The sequence below is a fragment of the Oratosquilla oratoria genome, chromosome 11 (genome assembly GCF_046742065.1).
Source record: "Oratosquilla oratoria isolate Oo_2021 chromosome 11, ASM4674206v1, whole genome shotgun sequence".
NCBI lineage: Eukaryota > Metazoa > Arthropoda > Malacostraca > Stomatopoda > Squillidae > Oratosquilla > Oratosquilla oratoria.
The window spans coordinates 23,956,277-23,966,276 of NC_134787.1; positions in this window are offsets into that span (position 1 = coordinate 23,956,277).

The window sequence follows — 10,000 nt, forward strand, 5'->3', positions numbered from 1 at the left end:
ACAATTGAGAGCTCACAATTTTGGGAAGATAGAAAACAAGAAAGATCACCCAAAATGGAAGAAATAAAGGTAACACAAAAAGAAATAAGAGATCAAATAAAAAACCTAGATGTCAGGAAATCGCACGGACCAGACGGAATTGCAAATTGGATACTGAAAGAGTGTATAGACGAACTGACAGACAAACTATACAAGATAATAGACTCCTCACTCAAAGAAGGAAAGGTACCGCAAGATACACATACACACACAACCACTCACACATTCTCTCTCTATCTATCTCTCACACACATATATATGCACACAAACACACACGCATACACACACACACATATACACACGTCCACACATTCACACAAACACACGAACATTCGCACACACACATATTCACACACGCACACACACACATGCATACACGCACACACACACACAAACGCACACATACACATACACCCACACATATATACACACAAACACGCACATACACACACCCACACACACATACAATTTTACACATATTCACACTCGCGCGCGCACACACACACGCATACACATACACTCTCTCTCTCACACACATACACACACAAAAACACACACACACACAAACACACACACACACACACACACACACACACACACACACACACACACACACACACACACACACACACACACATACACACACACGCACATACACAAACATGCACACACACTCACACACATAGACGCACACTGTCTTTCTCTCTCTCTCTCTCTCTCTCTCTCTCTCTCTCTCTCTCACACACACACACACACACACACACACCCACACACACACACACACACACACACACACACACACACACACACATACATACACACGCACACACACACACATACACACACACACACACACACATATATACACACATACACACACATACATACATTCACACACACACGCACAAACACATACACACACACGCGCGCGCGGGTACACACACACACACACACACACACACACACACACACACACACACATGGCGCTGTGGTTAGAGCTGTGGTTAGAGCTCTGGCCTGCCACTACGGAGGTCCGGGTTCGATCCTCGCCCGGGGCTGAAATAATATCAGTATCGCAGCGCTGAGGGGTGTTACTCCAACTCACGTGGGCGGGGAGTTGGGGGTGTGTGTGTGTGTGCAAGGTCATAGCATTGCCCATAGATCGGACCTACGAGCTCTGAGCTCTCTTCCAGGAGGGAAATAGCTGTCGATCACGAGTCCAACACGTGATCCAAAGACCAAGTGAATACACACACACACACAATGGCGGCATACCACGAGCGTAGCTCCCCTTCTCGTAACATACAACTAGGTAAATGAATACACTAGCATACATACATTCACACACACACACACACATACATTCATACACAAACACACACAAATGCACATAAACACAGGCATTCACATACACACATGCAGACACACAGACAGACATTCACACACACGCACACACATACACACGCACACACACATATACATACACACACATACACACGGCTCGATGGCGTAGTGTTAGCGTTCGAATCCCGCTAAGGGCTGAAATAATTTCAGTATCGCTGCGCTGCGAGGTGTTACTTCAACTCTCGTGGGTAGGGAGTTGGGTGTGTGTGTGCGTGTAAGGTCACATCATTAGCCTTAGATCGGTCATACATGAGCTCTGAGCTCTCAACCGGGAGGGTACAAAGGATTACAAAGGCGGAGCATGCCGACAGGAGACCTTTTGGTCCATATTAAGGTCGGATGCGAAAAAATTATAATAATGATGAATAAATAAATAGATAAATAAATAATTGAATACATAAAAACAATAATGAATTAAATAATGATAAATAAAATAAATGAACAGGTATAGTTAAATAATTAAGACACAGGTAAATAGTAAATAATAATAAATTCACATATAACAAATAATAAATGAGAATCAAGTGAATAATAATAAACAGACAAATGATAAAAAAACAAATAAACAAATAATATAAGATAAATCATATTACAGCATCTTGCTTAGATGCTTATCTAAATGATTCTTAAATCTTCGAAATGAACCACATTGCACTGCCTCTGCAGGAAGTTTATTCCATTCATTAACTACACGGTTGGCGAAGTTGTTTCTACCCACTTCCAAATTAAATATATTCCCTGGCAGTTTGAGACCATTGTTTCGTGTCTGATTCTCATTCAGTGTGAATTTTTTGTCATTTTTGATGGTATCAATTCCCTTTAGAATCCTAAAGGCCTGTATAAGGTTACCTATGAGTCTACGCTTTTTTTAGGGAAAACAGATTCATATGTTTTAGACGATTTTCGTATGATTTGTTTTTGATAATTGGAATCAGTTTTGTGGCTCGCTGTTGTACTTTTTCCAATCTGTCAATGTCTTTAATGACCGGGATTTTTTTCCGACCTGTCGACTGAGGACTGCGCCAGGCGATTTTATTCAGCCGAGGGGCCGCCGCCAAGCTGCTGGTAATTATTAATTGACCGGTCACTGCAGCAATCAATTGCCCGCGGGGGTCGAAGTCGCCTAGATCGCCGCCGCGTCGATTTCTAGGGAAAGTTGAAGAAGAAGCTACTCACAGCGGTCCACAACTACAGCTGAGCCAACCCTCTGAAGACTTGTGGACCAGCTGTGGTCCAGAGAAGACCTGGTCCAGTGGACAGCCTGGACCGGTTATGGCTGAGGACCAGTGCGCTGGCCCGTTGGCCCTCTCGGAGTCAGCGAAGAAGACGACCAGAAAGGCTGCTTTCGTGTCTCCTCTGGTCTTTGCAGCTTCAAGTGAGGTCGCTTCAGTGTCAGCCCGTTGTAGGCGTTGAATACAACGGCAAATCACTGTATGTAGTCGAGGCAGGAGGTGGCTTCCGACCTCGCTTTCCGTGGGCTTTCTTAAAATTAAGATAGCCCATTAACGTTTAATATTTTTTTTTTCTTTTAATTAATGTTCCTTGTTACGGAACCAGGTCCTCAGGTGGCAACCTGATGATGACCCATTTTCCGTCTTTCTTCTTGAGAAAGACGAAAGCGAGGGTGTAGCCTCGCACGCGGACGGCTGCGCATATCAGCCGCCTGAAGAGGGTGAAGATGGCCCAGTCGTCCGACTGAATGACCTCTTTCTTGCAGGCCGATCTTCACCCGATGTCAGTGCCCTGCCCTCCTCGGCGGCAGCGTCGGCACACGTGAACGTGCCACGGATTGGCAGTGGCGCACGTCCTGTCGCGGCACTGCCAATCCTGGGGCGGCTTATAGGCAGGGACGGCCCCTCGTGAGGCCCGTACGGATGGGCTCATCTTCATCGTTGTTCGAGCCATCCGTTTTGGTCTCCTTGTCGATGGCCGAGCTCTCGTTCGCTTGCCGATCGAACGTAGCCTTCAGTTTACAAACCGTTAAAACTGTTTTAAGGCTTCGGTCGACGTTGTCAGGCCCTTCGGCGGGCTTGGTCGGCTCTGACAAGTCGACCAGCTCGGCCATGGGGATTTTTTTGGGTTTATCTGGCGCGCCGGGGCGCCTCGGTGGATAGCTAAAGTGTGCTACGCCTGTAGGGCAGTTGGCAGCCTCGAGCGCCCATGGTGCCACATCCATGATATTCGGCGGCTCGGATACATCTACCAATTGGTCCTCCAGGACCTCTTGAGAGCCATGCGACGCGCCGAGGCGTCTCTTCATGTGGCAGAAGTGAGCCACCTCTGATGGGCAAGAAGCAGCTTCGAGAACACCAGGAGCCGCGTCCATGATGTTCTTTTTCAAAGAGGCTTGCTTGTGCTGCCGGAGACTCTCCCGGAGCGCTTTCGCTGTCTCGGCCAAATTCTTGTTTTCTTTTCTTAGCCTCCGGACCATCGCGGCAAGTTCTTCGTTGGTGAGGTCCGGGGCCAGGGCCGGAGCGCTCTCCGGGGCTTCAGGTGCTTTCGCGGGGTTACCTGAAGTTGGTTGTCACGATAAAGTCTCCCAATGGACTTGGCCGAAGGGCGAAGAGGGTTTCCGGAGGAGGCAATGTCGTGGGCTTCCCAGATTGTCTGCCGGCTGCTGGTGCTCACCGGATAGCTTCGGGTCACCAGGAGCGCTCAGCTGTGTCTCTCTACCTATTCACTATCTATATAATAGTGTTGATAGCCATTTTTCTATACATCTATTTGTCAATCTCGCTATATATATATATATATATATATATATATATGTATATGTATATATATGTATATATAGTGTGTGTGTGTCTGTGTGTATGTGTATACAATATATATATATGTATATATACACAAACACACATATATATATATATATACATATATATATATACGTATATATATATGTATGTACATATATTTACATATATATATATATATATATATATATATGTGTGTGTGTGTGTGTGTGTGTGTGTGTGTGTGTGTGTGTGTGTGTGTGTGTGTGTGTGTGTGTGTGTGTGTGTGTGTGAAATCAGTCCAATTCATGAACTAGAATATATAAACGACCACACATGAATACATATACATACCGACACACACACACGTGTATACATACACACACATACACACAGGCACATACATACACACACACAGACACGCGCACGCACAAACCCATACACACGCACTCTCTCTCTCTCTCTCTCTCTCACACACACATACACACACACACACACACACACACACACACACACACACACACACACACACACACACACACACACACACACACACACACACACACACACACATACAAATATATATGGGGTAAGAGTAAGATAGAAAATTTTGAAAGTAATGAAAATATGTTTTGGAAAGAAATTAAGATCGGGAGGGAAGGCGAATCAAGTAGAGAAGATGAAATAAAAGGTGCAGATGGAGAGATGATAACGGAAGAGTAAGGGGAAGATGGGTAAAATGTTTTAGGGAGTTGCTAAATGTGAAGGAGGATAGGGGGGGAAAGATAGCTGCAGTGGGGAATGCTAAGAAAATGACCGTGATGAGTGAGGAAAATGGAGGAGAAATAAGGAAGGATGAAGTGAAGACAGTTGTTAAGATGATGAAAGCAGGTAAGGCACCTGGTCTGGATGGATGCCATGCAGAATATCTAAAAAAAGGGGGTACAGTGATGGTGGACTGGCTGGTGAGGTTATTTAATGTTTGCTGGAGAGAGGGTAGAGTGCCGGAGGACTGGAGGAGTGCCTGTATAGTTCCACTTTACAAGGGAAAAGGGGACAAGTGTGAATGTAGTAGTTTCAGAGGGATCAGTTTGTTAAGTGTAGTTGGGAAGGCTTATGGGAGGATCTTGATTGAGAGGATTAGGAGAGGAACAGAAGGAGTAATTGGTGAGGAACAGTGTGGATTTAGGACGGGTAGAGGTTGTGTAGATCAGATTTTTGTGGTAAGACAGATATGTGAGAAAGCTATAGGAAAGGGGAAGGATGTTTTTTGGGCCTTTATGGATCTGGAAAAGGCTTATGACAGGGTAAACAGAAAGGCACTGTGGGAGGTTATGCAGATATACGGGATAGGAGGAAAGCTTCTAGGAGCTGTCAAGAGTTTTTATGAGAGTAGTAGAGCTTGTGTCAGGGTTAGAAATGGAGAGAGTGAGTGGTTTGAGGTAAAGGTGGGACTTCGTCAAGGATGCGTTATGTTGCCCTGGCTGTTCAACTTATACATGGATGGGGTAGTGCGAGAGGTAAATGCAAAGGTAGTGGGTCAGGGATTGGAGATGGTTAAAGAAAATGGAGAAAAGTGGGAGGTGAGCCAGCTGTTGTTTGCGGACGACACTGCGCTTGTGGCAGGATCGGAGGAGGGATTGAGGAAGTTGGTGACAGAGTTTGGGAGAGTATGTGATAGAAGAAAGCTAAAGATAAATGTGGGTAAAAGTAAGGTGATGAGATGTACAAGGGGTGAAGGTGGCAGTAGACTGGAAGTGAGCATAAAGGGAGAGCGACTGGAGGAAGTGGATAGTTTTAGATACTTGGGTGCAAATATGACAGGAAAAGGTGGAGTGAAGGTGGAGGTAGAATGTAGATTAAGAGAAGCAAGTAAATGCCTTGGTGGATTGAAGTGTGTAATGAGGAATAGACATTTGGGAATGGATGCTAAGAGGAGAATATATGAAGGAGTGATTGTGCCAACAGCACTGTACAGGGCAGAAACATGGAACATAAGAGAGGAAGAGAGAAGGAGTTTGAATGTGTTTGAGATGAGGTGTCTGAGAAGTATGATGGGGGTTACTAGGCTAGATAGAGTGAGAAATGAGGAGGTGAGGAGGAGAAGAGGGGTGGAAAGGGAGTTGGGAGATAGGGTTGATGAAAGAGTATTAGGATGGTTTGGACACATGGAAAGAATGAGTGAAGAAAGACTAGTAAAAGAGGTATGGAAGGCAGATGTGGAAGGAGTGAACATGAGGGGACGTCCTAGGATAAGGTTTTAATGAGATTCGGTGACCATACGATACAGCATATTCCAAATGTGGACGAACTAACGATTTATATAGCTTGTTAATGAGTGATGGACTTTTGAAATCAAAAGATCGCGCAATCAGTCCTAGAATCTTATTTGCTTTCTCAGAGGCTGAAATACACTGCTTGGATGATTTGAGGTCGTTACTGAACGCTGAACTGGGAAGCAGAAATGCTCCCAGCACCCAGTTAACGAATCCTGCCCAGGGCCGAAATTATTTCGGTATCGCTGTGCCTCGGGTCGTTACTCTGACTCTCGTGGGCGGGGAGTTGGGTGTGTGTGTGTGTGTGCAAGGTCATAGCATTACCCATAGATCGGACCTACGAGCTCTGAGCTCTCTTCCAGGAGGGAAATAGCTGTCGATCACGAGTCCAACACGTGATCCAAAGACCAAGTGAATACACACACACACACACAGACACACACACACACACACACACACACACACACACACACACACACACACACACACACACACACGCACTCTCTTTCTCTCTCACACACACAAACACACACACACACACACACACACACACACACACACACACACACACACACGGCTCGGTGGCGGATTGGTAAAGCACTGGCCTCACAAGCCAGAGAACCGGGGTTCGATTCCCCGGCCGGGCGGAGATAAGTTGGGTTTGTCTCCTTTCACGTGTAACCCCTGTTCACCTAGCAGTGAGTAGGTACGGGACGTTAGTCAAGGAGTTGTGACCTTGCTGTCCCGGTGTGTGGTGTGTGAGTGGTCTCAGACCTACCCAGAGATCGGCAAATAATGAGCTCTGAGCTCACTGCTGTAGGGTGGTGTCTGGCTGTCTCGACAGAGACTGCAGCAGATCCGAGGTGAATACACACACACACACACACACACACACACACACACACACGCACGCACGCACGCACGCACAAACACATACACACACACATATTCACACATACACACCTATTCACACACTCACACACACAAGCACACACAAACACGCATACACATACACTCTCTCTCTCTCTCTCTCTCTCTCTCACACACACACACACACACACACACACACACACACACACACACACACACACACACACACACACACATAAACACACGCACACACATACTCACACAAACATGCACACACACACACACACACTTACACACAGAAACATGCACACACACACTCACACATACACACACACACGCGCGCTCACACACGCATGCACGCACACACACACACACAAATATACACACACACGCCGCACACACACACACACACACAAATATACACACACACGCCGCACACACACAAGCACACGGTTCGACGGGGCAGCGGTAGCATTCGTAACTGCTAACCCAGCGGTTCGAGTTCGAATTCCGCCCAGATCTGAGATAACTTCAGTATCGCTGTGCTACGAGCCATTACTCCAACTCTCGTGGGCGGGGAGATGTGTGTATCTACCTAGTTGTATTTTACGGGACGAGAGCTATGCTCGTAGTGACCCGTTTTCGTATCCCTCAGCATCCAGTTTATTCTTAAAATCGTGTATAGTTTTGGCATTCACTGTTTCTCTGTTCAGTTTGTTCCAGACATCAATCACTCTATGTGGGAAGCTATTCTTTTTCAGGTCTCTTCTGTAACTGTCTTTCTTTAGTTTCTTTTCGTGTCCTCTTGTTTCTCTTCTGTCCCACTTTACTAGGTCGTCTCTATCGAGAACTTCCATCCCTTTCATAATTCTGAAAATGGTCAACAAATCGCCTCTTTCCCTTCTCTGTTCTAGTGTTGACGACTGTAATTTCTCCAATCTTTGTTCATATGTCAGATTTGACAGTGTGGGTGCCATTTTTGTCGGTCCTCCTTGGATTCTTTCTAATTTTCTTATGTTCTTTTTTGTGGTAGGCACCCACATTGATACAGCATACTCTAATTTCGGTCTTATCAGTGTAACAATTATTTTTCTAATCATCTCCTCATCTAAGTAGTCGAAGGCCACTTTCATTGATCTTAATAAGTTGTAAGTCTCTCCAAATCGTTGGCCATGGTGTTCCTATCAGAGTTAAGCTCGCCGTTTATCATGAGTCCTATCCTGTCTGCTTTGTTACTAGGCTTAGTGTGAACTTCTAGGGTCTTCAGAGTTTGCCAAAGCTTCTTTGGATCGTGTTTGTTCTGGTGCACCATGTAAGTGCAATAATCAGCTTTGGCTTTTTCCTTCCAATATTTCACCTGATTCCTATAGTACAGAAAGCCATTATAGTCCTCCTGTTTTCTACTTTTCCTAAATCTTGCATTAAATCTGTCTCTGTCTCTAATTAAACCCAGTACTTCGTTTGTCATCCAAGGCTCCGTGCTCTGTTTTATTCGTATCTCTTTGAGAGGCGCTACACTGTCAATGATAGTAAGAAATGCTCACTTAAAATTAGACCAGGCCTCATAAACATCGGTACAATTTAGTACTGGCGACCAGTCTGTCCTACCCAGTTCATCTACAAAAAGTTCCCGTGAGTAATGTTTGATGGAACGAAGCTTCACTGTGTTGTGCTTGTTGTAAATCGTCTTCCTAGCTTTCCTAGTACAATATATGAGCTTGTGGTCACTAAGACCATAATCACAAGCACCAGCCTGCGTTATCTTATTACAATCGGAAATCAGGATATGATCTATGATGGACCTGGATGTGCCTGTTATTCTAGTAGGCTCGTCAATCAGTTGTGTCAGGCCATGAGGTTTTAGCAAGTCCCTCATTGCCTTAACAAGGTTATTGTTTGTACTTGCCAGATTCGCATTAAAATCACCTAGGATAATAATTTCTTGGTCATGCATATTGACCCGATTGAAACAGGTAGATTCTAATGCGCTGTTTCGGTGGTCTGTAACAGACCCCACATAAGATGGGATGCGATTTGGGTAACAATATTTCAATCCGCACAGCTTCGAGGCCCTCGTTACTCATAAGGTCTGTACGGGGGTTGAATGCTAACTCATTGCAAATGAAAGTACATACCCCTCCTTCGGTCCTCTTTCTCTGGAATTCTGGAATTCAAGAAAAGACCACCTCGCCTGCGCGGGATCGGGTTTTGTGGGAGGGGAAGAACGTCTGTTAGAAAATGAAAAGATAGTAGTGTATAAAAGAGGGCTATTGCCACCGGGCGAATCGCGAGCAATTAGGGGCTAGATTGTTGTCATGGCATAGGAGGACTTGACCAGGAGCTTGGAGGGAAGCGCCTGACGCCGGAGGTTAGGAGGTTGGGGTTACCAACGGGGTTAGGATCACCAACGAAAGTTTAGAAAATGGTAGGAGGCGTAGTAGTAGAGAAAGGTGGAAAAACGGAAAAAATCTTTAGTGGGAGGTAAACTGAAATGAGAAGATGTAGTAGAAGAGAAAGTTAGAAAGGAAGCGAATTTTAGTCGAAGAAAAAGTAAGTGGTTATGTTTGTGCGTGATTTGTGGCTCTGTTCGTGAGAGGTGTATGTGTGTATCTTACGAGAAGTGAGTTGATTTCACTTTCCGCGTGTAGAGGGCGAACCTGATAAGCCACAGGTGGGGCG